Raw genomic sequence first — 26057 nt, 5'->3', positions numbered from 1 at the left:
ACCTAATTAAGTGGTGATGAGGACCTACAGTGGCAGTGCCAATGTTAAGAGAAAGGTATTTGTGGAGATTCAAAACTTAGTCTAAACTACAGTACTCCAAAATTCGACTTAAAAATAGTGGAAAGTGAACTTAGTGTAACAAAACAAAACAAAAATAATCTATTGCAAATTTAAAAACAAAAAGCATGCAATAAGTTCTATTATTTCATTTTTTAATAACTTATCAAAAAGGTAAAAAAAAAAACTTCCTATGCAGAGCAGATATGAATTAAATTATATTTAATTAGATTATATTTAATGTATATTTGAATCAGATAGTATTCATTTTATAAATCTGAACACCAGGTTTGTTCTATTTTAGTGTAATCCTGTTCCTTTATAGTTTAAAACAATTGTTTTTCCATTTTTCTTCACAATTAAGGACTGAAAAAAAATTGTGAATGAATGATAAATAAATACAGAAGTATTCTCTCTTTGGAATTGGAGTAATGTCCAAAATATGTCTTCAATATTGTTTATGTTATAATACTTGAAGAATGTGTGGTTTTGTCAGTGTGGGTTCTCCCTTTACCAAGACAAATCATGATCCTTTTTCATATATAGTCACAGACTTTGAGTGTTCTTAAAGATGAAACTATGAAACAAAAATCAGTCTTTGTTGGAGCTTCTGGTAATAAGCTTCTCCAGACCTAACTAGGCTATTTCTTGAAGGACATAAATAGTCCTTCACAGGATTCACATTTGAAGAATTTCCAGTTTCTTTGAGTTGGCTAGAGCTTAGTTTTACTGGCATATCCTCTGAGAACAAAGGGTAACCATTACAGCACAATGAAATATTGGGAGAAAGATTTCAATGCAAGTTGTCATTCCTGCCAAAATTCTAATAAGGCCTGTTTGAAAAAAAATGACAAGTAAATTACTTAAGTATTATCAAGTTAAGAGAGAAGAAAGGGACTGACAGGTAAATCTCAGGGCTTATAGAGCTATTTCAAAACTTTTTGGAAGTTTCTGTGTACCATGCCTGGATTTTATTCCATTACAAATAGCATTATCAAAGAAACACTATAAATTTTCCTCTTCAAAGGTGAATCTGGAATTTTGAGTGAAGCCTGAAAAACACATGCTTATGATTTCCATATAATTTAGGATGTGTGATAAGAACACACTGGCTTGTCATCAAAAACTGCTTCTTTCTATCCTTTATTTAGAGTTTTCATATGTAACTCTAAATTTATGACATTTTTTTTCTGGCTCTGACTCTGTTTCTGTCTGTCTTTCTGTCTTTTCCTCTTTCCCTCCTTACTCCTCCCTCCTACTTCTTTCTTCCTTTCCTTCAATCTTCCCCACATCTCTACCTAAACTGGTTAAACTGTCAATTTATTAAATGCAAGCTCTGTGTATAATTACACATTTGGGTGTATACTACCAGGTTGTAGCTAACTTTCCCCTTCCCCTGTAGTTCTTTTTCATTAAATTTTTTAAGTTTGTGGTGTACAATCAGACAACAAGAGAATATTAGTATCATAAGTATTTTGGTATTTGAAAGTAATATGAAATCCTTGAATATGTATAATTTTGTAAAGTAATGCAGACCAACTTCATCCTTTTATTCAACTCTGGGTTAATCACTGTCTTTATTTAATATGTGCCCACAATATAGATACTGATGAATTGCACAACCATTTGCACTTAGTCTGGTAAATAGGGCATTTTTTAATATTTATAAATAAATACATACATTTATTTAAATATATTTATAAATAAATATTTACACATTTATATATTGCTATATACTTTTAAAAATACACATACTAATATATTATATTATAAAAGAATAGACATTGAAAAGGGAATAAAGTTGAAATAATTTTAAAACATTTTATATAATATATTATTAATACTAAACTCTTTTTGCTCTTATGATTTATTTAACTTTTACTTATTGATATTTGAAGTATATACTATATGTTCTGAACACTTAACAGATTTTGATATTTTGTAATTACATTTTAGAATTTATACCATGTTACATACTGGCTTTTAAAAATTCTTACTGCCTCTACATAAAGTCCTATAATTCTTTTTTTTTATTAATTTTATAATTATAGTATTTTTTGACAGTACATATGCATAGGTAATTTTTTTTACAACATTATCCTTTGTACTCCCTTCTGTTCCGAATTTTGCCCCTCCTTCCCTCCACCCCCTCCCCTAGATGGTAGGCATTCCCATACATATTAAATATCTTATAGTATATGCTTGGTACAATATATATGTGCAGAACCGAATTTTGTTGTTGTTGCAAAGGAAGAATTATATTCAGAAGGTAAAAATAATCTGGGAAGAAAAACAAAAAAACAAAACAAAACAACAAAAATGCTCACAGTTTACACTCATTTCCCAGTGTTCCTTTTCTGGGTGTGCTGATTCTGTCCATCATTGATCAATTGGAATTGGATTAGCTCTTCTCTATGTTGAAGATATCCACTTCCATCAGAATACATCCTCATACAGTATCATTGTTGAAGTGTATAATGATCTCCTAGTTCTGCTCGTTTCACTCAGTATCAGTTCATGTAAGACTCTCCAAGCCTCTCTGTATCCTGTTGGTCATTTCTTACAGAACAATAATATTCCATAACATTAATATACCACAATTTACCCAACCATTCTCCAATTGATGGACATCCATTCAAATAGGGCATTTTTAATCCACTTTCTTTTTTCATGTATGAATGCCTAGGCCATTTTCTTTTGAGTAAATATGGTTCCTTAGATTTTGTTTGATATTAAGTCAATGAGTATGAAATTATCCACAAGAAAACACATTTGTAGAACCTCACCATTGATGGGAAATGACTCTTCATGATATATACTCTGTAAAAAAAAAGATAATACTCTAGGTGATCATATGTCTTTCTTCTTGATTCCTCATTTTTTGTGGGTGTATATTGTATTATTGAACAATCTATAAGAAGCTCAAGAAACTTTATATGAATTTAGTAAATAGAAGGAGCACACATTGTAGGAATAGAGTTTACATAACTATATTTAGCTTTAGAATGGAGTGCTTTTATGCCTCTGTGCATGTGTGTGTGTGTGTGTGTGTGTGTGTGTGTGTGTGTGACAGTAAACAATAGTTAACAAGCTCTAATATTCAAATAAACAATTATGTTAAGATGTGATACATGTTGCCAAAAATGTGATTTTCCCTCATTTAATAAACTCTTCAAATACCGAATCAAGGTTTTTGATTTGAAGAAAGTCAGCTTTTCTATCTACTATAGTCTAGAATTTCAATATTGTTCCATTCCAGTATGTCACCAATCCAATCTAAAACCTGACTTTTCAGTTTCACTGACTCCCAAGAGGAAGAAGAGAAGAGGGGGGTAAAGACCAAGATAATCTGATAATTTTATCAGAGCTTAATTTCCCCTTCTGAGAGGAAGCAAGTAAATTTCTTAGTCATCATGCTGCATCTTTGCAGCAGAATAAAAACTACTTTAATGGGATGGATTGTCTCACATCTATGCTTGTATTCACAATGCTTTGCATGGAGGAACAGAGAGAATAAGCATTTATTAAGCATATTATTCAACTTATGCACATAGGATATGGAGTGGATTGAGTACAATCAAGGAAATTATAACAATATTATAAAGACAAATAATTAAAAAGACTTAAGAATATTGATCAGCACACTGACCAGACATGATCCCAAAGGATACATGACACATGAGTAATTGGTATAATCCTGAAAAATTTGGGTGATAATTCCAACTTTTGCAAACCAAGTATTATAAATGGATGTAGAAATTTTACAGTGTATAATTATGAGGAATGTAAGTTTTTTCAGGGCAAAGACCCAGACAAAAATTAGTTAGCATTCTTCTATTTTATTATAAAACTGATTTAGTGACCTTGATAAAGTCGCTTAAGCTCTGGACATTTATAAAATGAAGATAGGTGAATTAGATAACTTTTAAGTTCTCGTCCATCCCTAAATTTAAGATCCTGTCAAACCTTCCTGTTAGAGATGAAGAAATGAAATCCCATAGAAGTTATTGACTCATCCAATGTCACACAGATAATTAGTGATTGAATAAAGATTTAGATCATGTCCAGCCCTGGGTTTGAATACAGCCCTCTCAGTGCTTCCCTTTATATCATAGGTACATTATTATCTATGGACCTTTCTATTTCATTGTCACTATCCATTATTTGTTTAAGACTGCATTTTCAAATTAAGACAACTCTGAGATACCACTACACACCTGTCAGATAGGCTAAGATGACATGAAAAGATAATGACAAATGTTGGAAAGGATGTGGGAAAACTGGGACATTGATGCATTGTTGGTGGAGTTGTGAATGGATCCAACCATTCTGGAGAACAATTTGGAACTATGCTCAAAAAATTATCAAACTCTTCATACCCTTTGATCCAACTGTTACTACTGGGCTTATATCCCAAAGAGATACTAAAGAAGGGAAAGGGACCCATATATGTGAAACTGTTTGTGGCAGCCCTTTTTGTAGTAGGTAGAAACTGGAGGTTGAATGGATGACCACCAATTGAAGAATGGCTGAATAAATTGTAGTATATGAATGTTATGGAATATTGTTGTTCTATAAGAAATGACCAGCAAGATGAATGCAGAGAGATTTGGCAATACATACATGAACTCATGCTAAGTGAAATGAACAGAATCAAGAGATCTTTACACATCAACAACAATACCATATGACGATCAATTCTGATGGATGTAGATTTCTTAAACAATTAGAAGATCCAAATCAGTTTCAATTGATCTGTAATGAACAGAAACAGTTATATCCAGAAAAAAAAATCACTAGGAAATGAGTTTGGACCACCACACAACATTTTCCCTCTGTTATTGTTTTGCTTGCATTTTTTTTCTTTTAAGGTTATTTTTACCTTCTTTCTAAATACAAACTTTCTTGTGCAACAAGATAACTGTATAAATATGTATACATATATTGTGTTTAACATATACTTTAACATATCTAACACGTATGGGACTATTTGCCATCTAGGGGATGGAGTGCAGGGAAGGAGGGGAAAAGTTGAAACAGAAGAAAAGTTGAAACATTGCAAGAGTCAATGTTCAAAAATTACCCATACGTATGTTTTGTATATAAAAAGCTATAATAAAAAAGACTGAATTTCCTATCCATAACTGTAAAAATGTATAAAAATGTATTTTTTAATCTTCTTTTTATAGTATGATCTTTACTATTAGGGACATGTATACATTTGGGCTAAATTGTGTAATATATTTTGTTTAAATCTCATTTCTGCCAGATTGCTTACCAATTTTCCAAGGAGTTTTGATTAATATGAATTTTTCCTAAATAATTTATATTCCAGAAAAGGATTCTGGGAAGATGATGGAATAGGTCAGAAAATCCAAATTCTCCAGATTTCCCCTACAAACAAAAAAATTGCACCTCAGGATGAACAGAGAAAAATAAGTAAGACTGAGGACAGAATAGGTGTCCTCCTGGGGCAACCTAGGGAGACTGGAAGAAAAACTGTAGCACTAAGGTTTTAAACTGGTATGAAGTGTAAACAAGGCTGGCTGACTTCAAAGAAACAATCATCAGGGAGCATTGGGGTTAACTGATTCTGAGGTACTCTCAGCCTGAACCAAAAGAACTTTCATCTGCAAGACTGAGTGGGGAGTCTGAGTTGAGGAAGAGTGAGGGAAGATCTACTGATTAGGAACTCTAGGCCCAGCTGTACACCTGAGACACTATCCCCAGTTAGGAAAAAAAACAAAAAACAAAAACAGAATACCTTTTGAGTGCAGAGACAGTGGGGCAAGGATATAGCTAACTGTGGGCACTTGCAGTAGTATGGAGCTTTTGTTTTGGGGTTCCAATTCAGAGAAGAGAGCTGAAGTGAAGCTAGAGGCATCATTCCCCAAAATCTAGGATTAGAGTTGCTTATACTAATAGTTCTCATAAAAATCATAAGGATAATGAACAGGCAAAGAACTATAGCAGAACTTAATATAGAAGTATAGAAACTTACTATGGGAATAGGAAAGACTGAGGTTTATCATCAGAGGACAGTGAAGTGAAAAACAAAACTTCTGCTCCAAAGAGTAAACATTAAATATCTACATTTACAGAAATAATTTGTAGGAGGACTCAAAAAGGACTTTAAAAATGAAATGAAACAAATTGAGGAAAAACTTTTTTTTTAACAAAAGAACCATCTAAAAAATCAAGATTATTGAGGAGGGGAAGTTAACTAACTAGAAAAGGAGATGCAATCTTAAAGAAGAAAACAATTCTTTGAAAATTAGAATTGGGCAAAGGGAAGTCAGTGAAGCTATAGGATACCAAGAATTAATAAAACAAAATATAAAGAGTGAAAAAATAGAAGAGAATGTGGGAAAAAAAAAAGAAAAACGACAAATGTGGAAAATAGATCTAGAAGAGGAAACAAGAATAATTGGAATACCTGAAAGCTGTGACCAGAAAAGAATTCTTGACACAATAATCCAAGAAATAATCAAAGAAAAAATGTCCTGGAGTGATAGAACACAAAGGGAAAGTAGAAATAGAATAGATTACGACCTCAAAGAGATCCTACAAGGAAAACACATAAGAATGCTATTACTAAATTTGAAAAACTTCAGATTAAAGATAAAGTTCCACAAGAAAAACAAAAAAAAAGTTCAAATATGCTGGAGCAAAAATAATTGTACAGAATTTATCAGCAGCTACCATAAAATATATCTCCTAGACATATATATATATATATATATATATATATATATATATATATATATATATATATATATATATATATATATATATATATATATATATATGAATGTTGGCAAAAACAACCATAATATTGAATGGGAAAAATATGGCAATTAAACAGATCACAGAATTTCAGGATTTTGTGTCAACCAAAGTTGAATTCAATAGAAAATGTGACATACAAGAGTCAAGCATCAAAGATTAATTTCAAGGGACTCAAAAACAAATTATTTATGTTTCTAGATGGAAATTTAAGCCATATGTTTAAGACTGATATCAGTAATTGAGTACCTCAAAAGAAAAGATTAGGGTAGAGTTGAATATGATACGATTCTAAAAAGCAAAACTGTCTAGAAAAAGGTAAAAATAGCGATTTTGCTATATGAATGAGGTGTAAAAGAAGAATCAACACAGAGGCATTAAAGGGGGGAGAAAGGCCAGTAGTTCTGAAAAACTACTAATATCAACAATGAATTAAATAAGAAACAAGATACATGTTAGATAGATATATAATATATACAGACATATACATATGGATGCACATGTATATATGTATGTGTGTATATATATATGTATATATGTGTGTGTGTATGTATGTGTGTGTGTACATAGATGCATATGTACCATGAATATCACCCTTCAAAATCTATAAAGAAATGGGAGGAGAAAGTAAAATAAGGTAGGGTATAGAAGGGTATGTAAATTAAATGGAGTGGGATAAGAAGTGTAGATTAATGGGATAAGGAGGGACAGAAAGAATGGGTGAAGGAGAAAAAGAAGGATCCATTCATGGGAGAAGTTAAAAAATTAAGGAGTAGAATTAAAATAAAATAATTTCCAGGTATGGGAATTATCTCTATTTTATTATTATTAATAATGATATCTCAATACACTATAACAAAGATCAGTAGAATTTATTAGAACAAAAAAGTAGGGCTTTTTGATCTCAAAGTCAAACTTAAAGATTCAAGCAAGACAAAAATCTACATTATATACCAGCCATATTACTATTATTTTAGATGAATCACTATATATATGTACATAAAATCAGCTTATTCATCACTTTGATAGAACAATAATATTCCATTATTTTCATGTGCTACAACTTCATCAGCCATTCCCCACTTGATAGGCATCTACTCATTTTCCAATTTTTTTGCTACCACAAAAAGAACTGCTACAAACATTTTTGCACATGTGGGTCTTTTCCCCTCCTTTATGATTTCTTTGTGATACACATCCAGCAATGGTACTGTTGGGTCAAAGGGTAGGCACAGTTTTATAGACCTTTGGATTTAGTTCCAGATGGCTTTTCAGAATGGTTGGATCATTTCACAACTTCACCAACGATGCATTAGTGACCCAGTTTTCTCACATTCCCTCCAACATTTATCATTATTTTTTCCAGTCATCTTAGCCAATCTGAGAGGTGTGAGGTAATACCTCAGAGTTGTTTTAATTTTTATTTCCCTAGTTAATAGTAATTTAGATCATTTTTTCAAATAACTACAGATAGTTTTAATTTTTCATCTAAAATTATTTTCATATTATTTGACCATTTATCAATTAGGGAATGACTTGTATTCTTATAAATTTGGCAAAGTTCTTTATGCATTTTAGAAATGATATCTTTATTGGAAATTCTGGCTGTAAAGATTTTTTCCCAGATTTGGACTTCACTTTTAACTTTGTTTCTGTTGGTTTTCTTTGTACAAAATCTTTTTAATTTAATGAAATCAAAGCTGTCCATTTCGCCTTTCACAATGCTTCCAGTTTTTCTTTGTTCATAAATTTTTCCCTTCTCCAAAGATCTGATAGGTAAATTTTCTCTTGCTCTCCTAATTTGTTTATCGTATCATCCTTTATGCCCAAATTATATATCCATTTTGACCTTATTTTGATATTGGGTGTGAGAAGTAGGTTTTATGCTGAGATTCTGACATATTATTTTTAGTTTTCCCAGCAATATTTTTGGCAAATAGTTCTTATTCCAGAAGCTGGAGTTTGAAGCTTTATCAAATACTAGAATACTTTAGGATTTGATTGTTGTGTCATGTGTATTTAATCTATTTCACTGATTCACCACACTATTTCTTTGCCAGTACTAAATGGTTTTGATGATTGCTGCTTTATAATGTAATTTTAGATTTAGTATTGCTAAGCCACCATCATTTGAAATTCTTTTAATTTCTTTTTTTTTTCTTTTCTTATTGCTAAAAATAACATTTCTAGTACAATGTTGAATAATACTAGTGATAATGGGCTTATTTGTTTCACCCTTGATCTTATTGGGAATGAGTCCAGCTTCTCTCTGAAACAAATAATGCTTGCTGTTGGATTTAAATAGATACTGCTTGCTCTCTCTCTCTCTCTCTCTCTCTCTCTCTCTCTCTCTCTCTTTTAATATAAATCAGTGTTGTATTTTATTAAAAGATTTTTCTGCATCGATTGAAATTATTATATGACTTCTTTTGATTTTGTTATTGATGTGATCTATTATGGTAATAGTTTTCCTGATATTGAACCAGTCCTTCATTCCTGGTATAAATCCCACTTGGTCATAGTGTATTATCTTGCTGATAAATTACTGGAATCTCTTTGCTAACATTTTATTTATTTTTTTTTTGCAATAATATTCATTAAGGAGATTGGTTTGTAATTTTCTTTGTTTTGGCTCTTCCTGGTTTAGGTATCAGTGCCATATTTGTATCATAGAAGGAATTTGGCAGGACTCCATTACCTATTTGTCCTAAATAGTTTATATGGAATTAGAATTAATTGCTATTTCAATGTTTGGTAGAATTCACTTGTGAATTCATCTGGCCCAGGAAATTTTTACTTAAGCAGATCATAAAAGGCTTATTCATTTTTTTTTCCAAAATGATACTAAGTAATTTATTTCCTTCTCGTTAATCTGGGCAATTTATATTTTTTGTAACTATTCATCCATTTTGGTAAGATTGTCAAATTTGCTGCTATATAGTTGGGCAAAATAGCTCCTAATTATTCCTTTAACTTCTTTTTCATTTTTCATTGGTGATAAGTTTCATTTGGATGGTGATATGGGTTTTTTATTGCCTTTTCCTAATCGAATTAACCAGAAATTTATGTATTTTATGGGTTTTTTTTCATAAAACCAAATCTTAGTTGTATTAATTAGTTTAGTAGTTTTTTAGTTTTATTACTCTCTCTTTTGAGTTTCAGAATGTCTAATTTGGCATTTAATGAGGGGTTTTTAATTTGTGCTTTTTCTAGCTTTTTTAGTTGCATGCTTAATGCACTGATCTCCTCTTTCTCTATTTTATTCATGTAACTATTTTGAGATATAAAAGTTCCCCTAAGAACTGTTTTGGCTGCATCCCATAGGTTTTGGAATGTTGTTTCATTATTGTTATTCTCTTGGATGAAATTTTGGATTGTTTCTGTGATATGTTGTTTGACCTATTTATTTTTTAGAATCAGATTATTTAAATTTCAATTATTTTTAATTGCCCTTCATTGAAAATAATTTATTGCATTTTGATCTGAAAAGGAAACATTTACTATTCCTGACATTCTGCATTTGATTGTGGGCTTTTATGCCTTAATATATGGTCAATCTTTGTGTATGTGCCATATACTGACAAGAAGATATACTACTTTTTGTCCCTATTCAATTTTTTCTAGAGGTCTATCATATCTAAGTTTTCTAAGATCTTTCTAGTTTCTTTTTTGTTTATTTTTTTTTGATAGAGTTGTCTGATTTTGAAAGGGGAAGGTTGAGGTCCCCAACTAGTATTGTTTTGCTGTCTATTTCTTCCCATAAATAGCTTAAAATATTCTCTAGGAATTTGGCTGCTTTACTGCTTAGTGCATATACATTTTGTATCCTTACTACTTCATTGTTTATGGTAACTTTTATCAAGATGTCCTTTTCTTCCTTATATCTTTTAATAAGATCCATTTTTGCTTTGGCTTTCTCTGAGATGGGAATTGCTACCCCTGATTTTTTTACTTCAGCTGAAGCATAATAAATTCTGTTCCAGGCTTTTAGCTTTACTCTGTATGTGTCTCTTTATGTCAAACGTTTTTCTTGTCAAATATTGTAGATTTTTATTTTTTAATCCACTCTGTTTCATCCCATTCATATTCACAATTATAAGTACCAGATGTGTATTTCCTTCCATCCTATTTTCTCCTCTATATATACTTTGTTGTCTCTTTCCCACTTTGTCTTTAGTATTATTTTTTGACCTACCCTATATACTACTTTATCTTCTATCACTTTCCCTCTTCTCTTCTCTTTTATTCTTAGTGTTTCTGCCCTCCTTTCCTACCCAGCCCTTCCCTTTTCTTTCCTCTTTCTCCTCTTACTTTTTTTTTTTTTTTATAAATTTCTTTACCCAACTAAATGATTTATTCCCTCTTAGAGACAAAATTGATGCCATCAAGCTTCAGACAATGCTCATCCCCTCACTTGTTCCCTTGACTGGTGATCTAATTTATTCTATTATACCTCCCCTTCCCTCTTCTTTCAGTATAGACTTTTCCCACTCTTTAATGTCTTTTTCTTTGATATTATCACATCAGAGTCCATTCACAATCAGACTGATCTCCAGATACTATATGCATTTTGTAGTTACTCAAAATAAGATTTTCCCTTTTATTATTATCTCTTAAATTTACTTATTGTTCCATAGAGATGAAATTGATTTTTGAAGCTATTTTCTCAATGACTTTAGGGATTGTCTTGGATTATCCAGGGAAACTCTCTTTTCATCAACAAATATGGGTAGTTTTACCTCTCCTCTTCGCCTATCTCTATGCATTTGAATGTTTTTGTTTTTGTTTTATTGCTAATGCTAGCATATCAGAACTCTATCAAATAGTAGTGGGAAGAGTGGAAATCTTTAATTTACTTCTATATTTATTGGAAAAGGTTCTAATGTATCCTCATTTCATATGAAGCTCATTTTTTGTTTTAGATAAATACTTTTGAGGATATAAAAAAGTGATCCCTCATTTTTCCCCTTTATTGAGATAATCATTTTGTAGATGTTTTTATTTATAATGTGATTAATTATATTTATTTCCCCTCTAATGTTGGGTTATCCTAGCAACATAAACCCTACTTATAATGAATAATTCCTTGGATAATATGCTCTAGACTGTTTGACAGGATTATATTTAAAATTTTAATTGGTATTCATAAATGATTAACAACTAAAGTTCTTATGATTTTTTTATCCTTCCCTGCTATACCTTTAAAGACTATATTAGTCTCAAAGATAAATTCTAATAGAATGTCTTCTTCAATTTTTGAGAATAATTTTGTTGAGTTGTTTGAGAGAATTCTATCATGAATCTATGAGGATGGTATAATTTTTCCTTTGGTAAAACCAATGAAGCCAGTGATATTTTTTTCATTTTCTGTGGTTGCATTACTTAATATTACTATTTGGTGTTCTGTTAGAGAATTTTTATATTTTTGAAGATATTTTTTCTATTTGTTTTGTGTTTTCAATTTTAACATATAACTGTATACAGCAGGCTCTGAACTTTTAAAAAATTTCTGGTTTTGTTGCAATTTTACTTTAGACATTTGGTATTTGGGAATTTGATTTTTACATTATTTTAAAATAATATTGGCTAAGGTTTTACCATTTTTGTTAGGCTTCTCAAACTTTTATAGGTATATAGATTTTTATTTCTAGTTTATCTATTTTACTTAGTTTTTAATATCCTTTCCCTTGCATTTATTTTATTTTTATTTGTTACTATTCTGATTTTTAAAATTAAATCAGCTAATCAATTTTCTTCTTCTCTTTTGTCCATTTATGTTCATAGACATGTAATGTACCCACTGAGAATTAGTTGCATCACAGGAATTTTGTCAAGTAATTTCATTATTATAATTTTCTTTCATATAATTATTCATTATTTCTATGATTTTTCAACCAACATATTATTTTGGGTTTCATTGTTGTCTTTATTTGGGTTTGTGTCTTTTTTGTAGTCCTTGAACTTATTTAATTTTTTATTGTGTTATGTAACAAATCATTCACTATTTCTTTCTTTTTTTGCATTATCTCTAATGAGTTATATGAATCTTCTTTGGTACCTCAATTTTGAAAAAGCCAGGTGAGCAAACTGAAGCAGACAGATCAAAAGATTTACTCAAAATCAAAATGCTAGTAAATATCTGAGATCAGATTGGAATTTGATTTTTCCTAACTCTAACACACTCAGAACTCTAACCCACTTATCTTCAAAAAGATAAAGACCTGCAAATTGAAGTGTCCTGTTAGTTTAGAATACTGCAAAAAGAAATTGGAGTGATATATCACAAGTATGCCCTCACAATTTAGCAATTTAAGATAGAAGTCCAGAACTAGTTATCTAGTTTTCCTCATTTATACTCCCATATAGAAAAAATAAAACAAACTACTGCATCCATGAAGGCTGATACCTTTGGTACAAAACACTTTATATAAAACCCAAAAATGATGTTGCGAGATAATTCTATAGATATTATTATCCCTGTTTTACAGATGAGAAAAATGAGATTTAAAGAAGTTAAATGATTTTCCTTATAATATTGAATGTAGGCTTTAGCCAATTGAAAATTATGTAATAATATTGCTGAAAAAAATAAGACAACCCATTATCCATTATGGTTCTTGCAATTTGGGAGCTTCCTAAAAGGCACAGCTAGGTTCAAACAATTGCAAATAATGAATTCCATGAAGAAGTCACATATATTACAACTTGAACTATTTGAAGTTATATTTATGTAAAAAAAATGTGGTAATTGGTTAACATGCAATGGAAATATGCAGAGCAAATCCACATAATCCTGCCCTTTAAGGAAATTAATCATTCACACTAATTGGGACCTCACTACATACCCTACTTGAAGAAAGTACATGAACACACACATTCACACACACACACACACACACACACACACACGTTTTATAGCAAAATACAGGGAAGGAGGGAGAATTGAAATATCAAGTCTTTCATGCCATTTCCAAAGAAGGATATCAGCAAAACTTTAGTATTATGGTAAATGGAATAAAAACTAATTGAACTATTCAATAAGTAAGCATTTATTATGCTTCCACTATATCCCCCTTATATGCTAGGGGGAATAAGAGATGGGGGAAGGAAGGGAGGAGAGAAGGGAGGGAGGGAAAGAAGGGAAAAAGGAAGGAGGGAGGGAGGGAGGGAGGGAGGAAGGGAACCTTGTTCCCAAGGAGCTTACTTTCAATCAAGGAAGAGAAGCGTAAATAAATACAAGGGGTGTGTGTGTGTGTGTGTGTGTGTGTGTGTGTGTGTGTGTGAGAGAGAGAGAGAGAGACAGAGACAGAGACAGAGACAGAGACAGAGAGACAGACAGTGAGACAGACAGAGAGACAGACAGTGAGACAGACAGAGACAGAGTCAGAGACAGACAGAGAGACAGAGAGAGAAAAGAGAGACAAACAGAAAGACAGAGATAGAGAAAGAGAGACAGAGAAATAGATAGAAAAAGAACTGAGAGAGACAGATAGAGAAACCGAAAGAGTAAGAGAAAAGAGTCATCAATAGCTGGAAAGTTTGGGAAATTGATCAAACAGAAAGTGGTACTCCAGCAGAGTTTTTAAGGAATCTAGGCAGCAAAGGGAAGGAGAGAGTGTATTTCAGCCTTTGGGGACAGGCTATGAAAATACATGGGGATATGAGATGTAATATTACGTGTGAAAAATAGTTAAGAAGGCTAATTTGGCTGGCTAATAGCAAAGACATTGTTAAAGTTGAAGAAGTATGTTTGGCTCAGTTTTTGAATTGTTCTAAAAATTACAAAGAAGAGTTTATTTTTCAAAGAGGGAACAGAGAGCAATTAGAGTTTATTGAACAGAAAAGTAATATAGTCAGACCTACACTTTAGGAGATTGTGGAAGAAATCTACAAATACTCCTGTTTTCCAGGATTTCCCACATTGAAAGAAGTATGTTTTTAATTGAAATACACTGGGAAACAGTAGGCTGAGTTCTAATCTCAATTTTATCATCAATTAGTGCTGTAATTTGGGACCAATCACTGAAAGTCTTTCAACCTTAGTATTCTTAATTGTAAAGTGAGAGACTAGATCACATCTAAGGTTATCAGCTTTAAAATTCTGATAAAGTGATAAACACAATTCATGTAAAATATATTCTAGGGTGATTGTTATTGGATATCCATCATTATGAAGTTACAGGGTAATTGAATGATTTTTTTTTTTAGTGTGCCACTCCTTTACATGTTATGCTCTTTAAGTGCAAAAGTTTTAGCAGCCCACTTACCAGGCAGGTATTTTTACTTCAAAGGAACTTCATTACCAAACTCCCCCATTTAGAGAGTCAGTGATTCTACAGTGCTCCTTTAACTCTGCAGGCTTTCTTGCCATCCATCAAAGCACCCATTTGTCAGTCTGTTTCAACAATTCTGGAGGGAGTAGAGGGGGGAGCATTTTGTTTTCTGTTTATGTTCTGGGATCAGGCTCCAGATGAATTTAAATTCTACTTTTGATTCACATCCAAACTCATGAGTTAAGAGCAGCAGGAAAGGTTTATTGAGATGAAAAAACAAGAAATCATTTGGTTTGGTCTGTGCTTCAGTAAGTCAGACAATCTGTAACATGCAGTTTGACGTGTACTTAAATTATTGTTATTCAATTATGGATTTCAGGGGTTTTGCATCTTTGTTCTTTATTGTTCTTTCTCTGCATGTAATATATAATTTATAGCCTTAGCTCCCAGAATATACAAGCCGTTTGCTGGAAGAAAGCAGTTCATCATTGGATCTTGAGGAAACTTGGAGTCTCCAACTGGGTCAGGTCCTCCTTTGGTGCATCAAAATGAGAAATAGGGTTAAAAAAACCTGTTTGCTTTCAAATATATTAACATTGTGGGGGGGTAACAAAATGGGACAACACACTTTTTTAATAGACATTTCTTCAATAAAGCTGTGGTTTATTCATATGTTAGAATTTTATTACTCACTGTGATTTATACTTACTCTATCTAAAGGCTCATGGTGGCCAACAAATAACTTCTCATTCTTTTTGGCTATTTTTCTCTGAGAACATAACTACATTTTAAAATATGGAAAAGTAATTTATAAGGGAAATGAAAAAAGCTTACATGGAAGATTACATAAAATACATCTGTCTTTTCAAGCCATTGAGATATATAAACAATCTGTTAAAATTCCAAAATGCCAAGGATAAGAACAAAAGATTCTTGTATTGTTATATTAAAAGTTAAAACCTTTTTGAAAACGTTCTCCTTTGCTTTAGAAAAGACAGGATTTTACTTCATTACATAAAAGAAGATATAGATGGTGCTATGGAAGAAGCACATAACATTTATATATAGATAGATATAGCTATATGTTTACATCTATATCTATCTATATACACATTCATATATGTATGTATAGTACATATAGACATGCATGTGTATATAGATATGTATACACAAATATGTGTGTATATACACATATATATGATTAGAGGTAGTGTTTCCTTAAAGGAGTTAATGATAAAACAAAAAAATGCAAGATAATCATTTGCCAATGACATATCTTTTTTACTAGAAGTCAGGACTTTTGTTTTGTAAGCAAAGTTTTTACTTTTTATGTCACATGAAATTTTAAGATCCTATGAATTTGGAACCAAATCCTTTACTGCCAAATCTGATTCCAATCTGAAAAATCTGTTTTTTGTAATACTGCCAGCAATGCACTAACTTTAAAAAGGTAGCCAGACATATTGGCAAAAATATATGCGGTTAATCAACGAAAACTATGTAGCAGTTTGGGAGCAATCAATCAACCTTCAGAAACTTTTAAGCATGAAGCGAGTGACTGTGAAGACATTATGACTTGCTAGGAAAGACTGAAATTAAAAGGCATAAACAGCTGCTTTTGAATCCATCTCATCCTCTATTTTTTGAGTTTTCAAAGACTTGTCCCTTTACTATAAATTTTATAAGCTCTTGAAAGTAAAGCCCTGGCAAAGTCTTCCAGCTTATAGAGAAAGAACTGGTAATATAGTTGGTAATATGTATTATAAAGACTTGCCAACTAGAACCTATCCAGTTAACTATTGTTTTGTTGACTCCTGAAATATGGTGGATATTAATTAAAGAGAAAGATTGGACACATGCCATTATAACTTCATTATATGTCTTCTCAAACAAAAAAATATATGAAATCATTTAATACTCTTCTGAAATTCATAGTTGCAGTATGCACACTTGCTATCATCTAAGGTCTGCCCATGAAGATTTTTAAGACAAAAACATTTACTCTAAAGATCCTTTCTATTGGAATAAAACTGATAATTTTCCAACTTATTATTGCTTCCTCATTCAGAATTCTTGTGAATAAATTATATTTTGTTATGTTTACTTGGAAATTTTTATTTTCTTTGCAATGTACTTGAAAATATCTTAAAGGAAAAATTAGAAACTGAGACAGAGTCAACAATATATACCTGTATTACATATCTTTGGCTAAATATTAAAACTCAGTTGTAAAACTGAACATTTGAAAGGAATTACTTTTCCACTTAATTGTCTGGGCCTGAATTCATGTCCCATTGTATCTTACTAATGACATTAGCCACTTACAATCTCCCCCGTGCCTCATCATTCTGGGTTCTGTCTGTGGGAGAGTCCCATTATACTAACACTAATAGGGCACATTTCTGTAGTACTTTGAATTTTATAGAATGCTTCCTTACAATTGTGAAATAAATGGTATAAGTTTTTGTCTTTGCATTTTACATATGACCAAACAGTGCCTCTAAGAGGTTAGATGGCATGGCCATGGTATTTCAGACCTTGTTGACACAAATTTATACAATATAATTAGTCATTAGAAGATGATTCTAATCTTATTGGAAGTTTCTTGATGCTTGATTGAGTGACATAGTTTTCCGTATTATTAATCAAAATCTTTGTTCAGTACTAAGAAAAATAGATTTTAATTTTAAATCACTTGGTATCAATTTAACTGGTATGCATTTGAATGTCTAGGGAACAGAGATAATAAGGTTTGTAAATTTTGAGCAGATGGAATTATGGGACATATACAATACTGGAACTTATTAGAATCTATTCTAGCCCTTATTTTTCCTTCGTATGTCCCTTGTGCACCTAGTTTAATTCAATAATAATTTAACAAGTGTCTATGTGCAAAATATTTGGTTCAATTCAACATGCGTGCTTTTTTCCATCTTAAGTGTATCTGTTTTTACTTGTTTTTCTTGTATACTGAAAGTTAGTTGTATTTTTTTAAAAATTAAGTTTAGCTGTTGTTCAAACAAAACTAATGTATATAAGATTAGAAGAGAAACAATAAACTGGGAAAACATTTTACAGTTAAAGGTTCTGATAAAGGCCTAATTTCCAAAATATATAATTAAGTAATTTAAAGAAATTAAGCCATTCTCTAATTGATAAATTGTCAAAGAATATAAACAATTTTCAGATAATGAAATTGAAAAGCAAATTAAGACAACTCTGAGATACCACCACACACCTATGAGAGTGGCTATGATGACAAGAAAAGATAATAACAAAATGTTACAGGGAATGTGGGAAAACTGGGACACTGATACATTGTTGGTGGAGTTGTGAATGGATCCAACTATTCTGGAGAAGAATTTGGAACTATGCTCAATAAGTTATCAAGTTGTTTTCATCTGCAGGATGGATGCCATAAGCATTCTCTTAGTTTTGATAGTATGGAACAAAGTTCCATTTGCCCTGTACTAGTTATTGCTCTAATGAATAAGTATTGCATGAGATACAAACCTTATTACATCAAAAATATTTATTATCTATGGAGCTTACTGTGTAGTAAGAGAAATGACAAACCAATTACTAAATTGATCTATTAGAAGAATCAGGGTAGAGTGTAGCATTTGTCTTTAAAAAATGATTGAATGTAATTCCCCTGAGGAGAGAAGCGATTTTTCCCCTTTGTATTTCCTCTTTCTAACAGTTTTGTGTACATGATAGATGTATAAAAGATGTTTGTTAGATATTTTAACATGAACGAAGAGTAGAAATTCCTCAAATAGATGGGAACAAGAAAAAGCATGAAGCATCATAGTTTTGGGAGGTTAAAAATTTTTATTATGGGAGAAAACATATGATGGTTCCCTTTCCTATATCACACTGTCCTGTGAAATGAGTCATATCTATAATCTAATTGAACTTCTGTTATCTCTTCTGAGGAGGTATCACTAAGACTAACTCCATGAATATTGTTAATCTCATTCTGCCACATCCTGCTTCTCATTAGAGTAATCCTGTCCCCATCATTCACCACCACTTAGTCCCTCTCAAGTTAGATAAAGAGAGTTGGCAATTCAAGAATGAGGAAATTCATGGTCAGTTTAGAACCATACAACCACAAAAAGATTTAGACTAAATTGCTGAACTTATTTCTTGAATATTGAGTACAAGTTTTTAGACCATTTCTTTTTCTGACCTTTAAAACCACCTCTGGATTCTTGATAAACATTAAAGAGGCTGAAGAGAGAAGGCTTTTTACCACACACACCCTTTTGCATGATTTCAAAACTGCTAAAGTATTTTTGCTGTGGCTATATAAGTGAAATGCTGGGAAAATAAAAAGCACAGGAAACAAAGCTAAGTGGTTTTCTCTCAAAATTTCATATCCACCTGAAGGACATCTTACCTGTGAACAGTGCTTATTAAGTTTCTTTCAAGAGAGTGGGACCTATAATTTATGAATGCTGCAGGTGTGAACCAACCTCTGAAGCCTTTTCCAAGGGAATGAAAGAACGTTAATCATTATTCATGGCTGAGATATTCTATTTATTCTGTGGCAGCACAAGAATTCCTTTTTCTCTATTGAATGCTCAAGACCTACAATTTTATTGTTATAGTCAAAGGTTTGCAACAATGAAAGATTCCCCTTTAGAATTATGCATGTTTGGGTCTGCTCCCTTGGACAACCTGATTGGATTTTTAAAAAAATCGTTTGTAAAATGACCAAAAGAATGTTTGCTTGAAAAAATGATAAAGCATTTATTTTTATTTTATAGAATTACCCATCTTATGCAAAAAGATATATGCATGCCTACTATCACAGGTTAAGTGATATTACAATGAACTCTGCCAAATTTTTTTTTGGTTACCCTGGAATTTTATTGTTTTTTAATTATTTTTTATTAGTTTTACAATTATAACAATTTTTGACAGTACATATGCATGGGTAATTTTTTACAACATTATCCCTTGTACTTCCTTCTGTTCCAAATTTTCCCCTCCTTCCCTCCACCCCTTCCCCTAGATGGCAGGCATTCCCATACATGTTAAATATGTTATAGTATATCCTAGATACAATATATGTGTGCAGAACTGAAATTTTTTGTTACACAGGAAGAATTGGATTCAGAAGGTAAAAATAACCTGGGAAGAAAAACAAAATGCAAACAGTTTACACTCATTTCCCAGTGTTCCTTTTCTGGATGTAGCTGATTCTGTCCATCATTGATCAATCTGAATTAGATCCTCTCTTTGTTGAAGATATCCACTTCCATCAGAATACATCCTCATACAGAATCGTTGTTGAAGTGTATAATGATCTTCTGGTTCTGCTCATTTCACTCAGCATCAGTTCATGTAAGTCTCTCCAAGCCTCTCTGTATTCCTCCTGCTGGTCATTTCTTACAGACCAATAATATTCCATAATATTCATATACCATAATTTACCCAACCATTCTCCAGTTGATGGGCATCGGTTCATTTCCTGGAATTTGATTATTTTGAGTGGGATACCATGAACTAATAGAGAGCTTACCAGATTTTATATCAAGAAGAGTTGGGTTCAAATCTCATCTTTGCTATTTATTGGTCATATAACAGGCATAAATTCTTCTGCTAAATATTGTTGAAAACAAATGCACCATTGATAAGGGTCTGTCCATCTTTTTTGTTTTATTTTTGTGAAATGAAGATTTTCACTATAGCTCTATTGTAAGCAGCAATTTGACCTACATACCAAGAATCCAATCTTTATTCCACTTTCCTTCAAAGTATACACGGCCATAGCACCATACAAGAATTTTATTAAGTAAAATTCATTCTCATTCCATTCCAAAAATTTTGAATCTCAACATTTTCCTACTCAAAAGATATTTTGTAATATATTTACATATTTGATATCTGAATCAGTATGGTTATAACTACCATTTTTCCTCCTTTTGAAACAATAGTCAGTGTGAACATTTATGAAGTGAAAATAGACTTTGGATTCTTGATAAAAACAAAACTGGAAATTTCAAAGGGAGAGAACTACTTCATTTTCTTTTAGCACTTAAAATTTTATTGGATTCAAAAAAAACTTTATAAATAATCATCCATTTCCAAGTATAATATTTAAAAAGATAACTATCCATTACTGAAATATTTCTTTTTAGGAAGAGAAAGAGTTGTCAAGAAAATTTATTCAATAGTTGAGCCAACTAGTGCTGCTAATATAAGATAGTAAATGAAATACTGGCTATGTGAGATACAGTACAGCAGAGTAGATAGAATACTTCTTAGGAATGAAAATAACATAGATTCATATTCTGCCTCTGTTTCAACCTAGTGCTTGAGTCCACCTTAGTAAGTGACTCAACCTCTCAGTGCAATCAGGCAATTCAAAGAATATAAAATGTAGGAAAAAATTGTTTCTGCTTTAGGACAGAGATTTATCTCTCTGGGTACTTACTTCACTGAGAAAACCAAAGGCATAGACAAAAAATTAATAGAATCACTTACCCAACTCTTTAAATTAGACTATTACTTTACATAAATTATTTTTTCCTACTCAATTGACAGTTCCTTGAGGGCAGAAACATGTTCCACAAGACTGGGTAACAATAGTTTGCACTTATCAAATTTATATAAAAGTTTGAGATTTGAAAGTGATTTTTTTCCACAATCACCTGTGATATGGGTACCTTTAATTATTTTGTTCCTCATTTTACAGTTCAAGCTTTGAGACTTTAAATCACTTAGAGTCACAGGATTTCAATGTAGTAGACCTGAAAGTTGAAGAGCCATCAGTGGTTATTTTATAGATGAGAAGAATCAAGATCCTATGTAGTGAAATTACATCCAGGGTAATACAGATAAACATTAGGAACTAGATTTGAATCTATCATCTGTGATACTGCTCTTTCATTTAGAAAGTGCCAGAAATAGGATGTAAATCTAGTTCTCCTGACATGAAATTCTCTGTGCCTTTTACTCCATCATGCTACCTCTCATAATAATGTAACAAAGGCTCCCAACCAGTGTGCTGCCCACAAAACAGAGCAAATGTTTATTTAATGTATGCATGAGTGAATGAAGGAACATTTTCTCAAGTCATTTTAGTTATATAAATCTTCAGAGTATTTGAGTATAGTCAACATATTTCTACAATATTCAAAATTTTATTCATCTATATTCACTTAGTAAGGTTACAATTTAATAACTAGAAGGCTAAAGTAGGATTCTCCTCTTTCCATTTTCTGTGACTTTATGAGATTTTATTTTTTACAATTTCATCCAAAGACAAACCAAAAAAAGAAAGAATAAAGATGTATCAGAAATGTTTCACTATGAAACCAAATTGGAACCACAAATGCAATCTGTGGAGCTTTGAGTAGCAATCAGAACCCACCAAATTTTCCTTTTTCAGAGAGAGCAAAAAAGATTATTCTGTGGTTCACAAGGGTTGGGGGGGTACAGAAAAATGTTTAGTTGCAATTAGCTAATGTAAGGAAGTAGCACAAGATTGAAACTAACCCAGTCTTGAAGTGTTTCAGATTTTGTTTGAAAGACTTCCTACAATACTAGTCACTATCTGATTAAGTATGGAGCTCACTATTGACCATGTTCACTTATTGTCTTGAAAAATACTATAAGCATTCTAGTAGCCACAAATGGTTAGAAAAACTTCAATTTTATATTGGGTCTAAATCATTGAACCTCTAATTGTCTCATGGACCATAATGCCAGGGTGAGGCATTTGGCTGATCTTGGCTATAGGGAAAGAAAACCATTTCACACTTTCTAGTAATTCAATTAAAATTTGCAGATATTCCCTTTTGAGGTTTCTTGCTATAAGAAATATCTCCTCCCCACTCCCAACCTATGTAGTAGGTAAACCAAATAGTCAATTTGAATGGATACTACATTTTCATCGAATGAAAACACATTTGAAAATTTTAAATATTTTATCTTAATGTCACATCCATGTGCTTCCTCCATTACAACTCAGAAAGCCAACTTTTGTTACAAAGAATAACATGAGAAATAAGGATGAAGATGGGGACTGAGAGTTCAACAAAAGCAACTAATAATTTAACTAAGTCTACTGAATTTGTAGTATTTCATACCCAGAGTTTGATCTGAAGAAAAGGAAAGGAGATAACATTTCCATATGTCTTCTTTGGGACCAGCTTGATCATTATGATTACACTATATTCAATCATATTTTTGCTATAATGACTCATTTACAGTTTGTAGTCTCTCTCTCTCTCTCTACATATATATATAATATATATATATATATATTCTTTTCTTGATTTTAACTTAATTTTATATCAGTTCATTTCAGTCTTCTCATGCTTCTCTTCATTATTCATATTTAGCATGCCTAATGGAGTACTAATATTTTCATGTATTTTGTGTGCCACAATTTGTTAAGCAACATATGAATCAATTATCATCTAATTTATTTTCAATTCTTTTCTACCACAAAAAAGTGCTGCTAAAAATATTTTGTTGGGTATGATACTTTTCTTTCCAACTTTGAATTATGTGTGGTATATGCATAGCAAAGTACTCCATCTTATATTTATAGATCCTTATTGATGAATATCCAAGGCTGTGGGGAGGGCAGTGAGGTGGGAGAAACTTCTACTGAGGCAGGGCTCCCAGAAACCACCCAGTAACTCAATCACCAAACATTAAGAAAAATAGGACTCTGTGGAGGCATTTCAGCAAATCAATTTGTCCCTTCTCCTTGCCATCTGGCATGAGCTTTGATTTTACTAGCAGTTTCTTTCTCATTGATCCAGAAGGTTCCTAAAATTTTATTTTTGTCCCAAATGCTTCATCTTTATTCCATTATTATGTTAATAACTAGAAATTGCTTGTCCCTTGTTGGCAATTGTACCATTGTATGAGCCTTAGCTAAGGTCACCTACTGCATATTCTCAGTGCTATACTAATCTTGACCTACTGCAAGATTACTACCAGTCTTATAGAACTCCACACATTGCTAAATCCAGTAAAATTCTCATTAGAACATATTGAACACATGTTCTCTTTCACTTGTCTAGGAATTTACTTTCCATTAAAACATACATATAAGAGGTGGGTAGAAAGGGGGAAGGAGGGAGAGAGACAGAAGGAGGGAGAAAGGGAGGAAGGAAAGAAGGAAGAGAGGGAGGTAGGAAGAGAGGGGGGAGAGAGGAAGGAAGGGAGAGAGGGAAAAGAGAAAAAAAAATGATTTCCTTATATTACATGGTCCTAAGCATCATCAAATCCAAATATAACTGGCGTGGAATTTGGAACTCAAAAACCAGTCTAAGTTTCTCCAAATTGTCCAAAGAAACAGAATTGAACAGCTTCCCCACCCACTTTCTCAAAGTGAAGTAAAAATTGCTCTCAAATGCTAGTTATAAACGTGTAATCTGAACTCCAGCCACTCCACAGGGCTGCAGAAGAATTTACGATCTGCTAAATATTTCCTTTGTTCTTCCCAGTGGTAGCCTGTTGCAGCAATTAGAAAGCAACCGGCTCCACATGGAAACTAGCATTTTTCTAAAGAATTGGTGATCACAATTAAAAACCTCAGTGAACCAGATTAGGTCCCCTTATACAATTTTTGACTTCTGCATTTTTTTCAAATTCCTATTTTCTAAAATGATCTTGCCCCATACTGCTTTCTGCTCTTTATTTAGTTTTTATTTATTAATTTGTTTGCTAGGAGTTTGATTGAAGACAGCCATTGTAATCTATTGTAAATCCATTCTGGGTGATTTATAAAACTATTGTCCATAGACTGATGAATCATTTCAGAAATTATAGAAAAAGATTGTTGTTTTTTTTTATGCTGCTGTCTAAAAAACATCTGAATTTTTTTTTACTCTCAATGACAGTAAAATTCTAAACTTCCTACAAAAGTAAGAAATCCTACCAATACAATCCTCAGTGAGTAATCAACCATTATTAATTATCAGTAGGAGGCAGTATAGTTTCAGTTAAGCAGGATGCAATAAACATCCTTTTTGGTTGTGAAATCAGGTTCTATGGTTAAAGGAGAGTTACATATATACGTAAATGCAAATATATACTAGATTAATAAAATTCATACACAAATTTCATTATGACATGCTACTACTCAAACTCTGTGAATATTCACATTTCTCATGAAGAAAAAAATCTAGATTAATTAGTTTGACAGCCTAGGCCCTTCACATCTGATAACTTGTATATGCAACTTTATCTCACTGACTTCTCTTTATATTTATTCATATTGTATTGTTTTCTATAAAATTATATTTATCAATACTATAGTCCTATACTGTCCTATATCTAGGCATTTGCTCAATCGCTCAGTGTAATGAAAATGTCCTTCCTCCATATATATGCCTAATTGAATACCCACCCAGGTCAAAACTCATCATTTCCAGTGATGTCTTTCCTTTTGACCATAAGTATTATATTTCTTCTTTGATACTTATCATTCAGCTGTTTCACATGCATTGATAATATATTATTTTCTACCCTATTTATTTATGCCCACAACTTAGCTTCTTTTCTATATTATAAACTCTGAAACAGGAGGCATGCTACTTATTTTTGTACTACTTAATGACAAGGATATTATGTAGGATTTCAAAAATCTTGACATTATAGGTTTTAAATAGTTTACAATGGCACTAATTCTTTTGAAACAATATACATAGGCATTGAATGAATATTTCTTGAATTAAATTATGTCACTACTTTTTAAAGAATGTGACTAAAATCTAGTTATCTGTTATTAAATGGTGAAGTCATTCAGATGTTGGTAGATGACATTCTTTTGATTTCAATCCCTTAAATGAAACCCACAAAAGCTAGCATTTTTATGATGCTTTAAGCAAAGAACTTTACAAATGTTACCTCATTTTATCATAACAATAACTGTGGAGATAGATGCTGCTATTATCAAACAGTTGA

The 26057-nt window shown here is 31.8% G+C and overlaps 1 long non-coding RNA gene across 1 annotated transcript in view; it reads right to left on the bottom strand.

Annotated features, from left to right (window-relative positions):
- Window positions 1-15420: 15420 nt before the first annotated feature.
- LOC141565955 (uncharacterized) overlaps window positions 15421-26057 on the bottom strand; it is a 30124-nt gene continuing 19487 nt past the window's right edge. The window contains exon 3 of the long non-coding RNA XR_012489188.1: window positions 15421-15649. This is a non-coding gene — a long non-coding RNA (uncharacterized LOC141565955). The remainder of the gene's footprint in view (window positions 15650-26057) is intronic.

This window comes from Sminthopsis crassicaudata, chromosome 4, assembly GCF_048593235.1.
Source record: "Sminthopsis crassicaudata isolate SCR6 chromosome 4, ASM4859323v1, whole genome shotgun sequence".
Lineage (NCBI taxonomy): Eukaryota > Metazoa > Chordata > Mammalia > Dasyuromorphia > Dasyuridae > Sminthopsis > Sminthopsis crassicaudata.
Note: the sequence above shows the minus strand (reverse complement) of the source record. Positions and strands in the feature narration are given on the sequence as shown.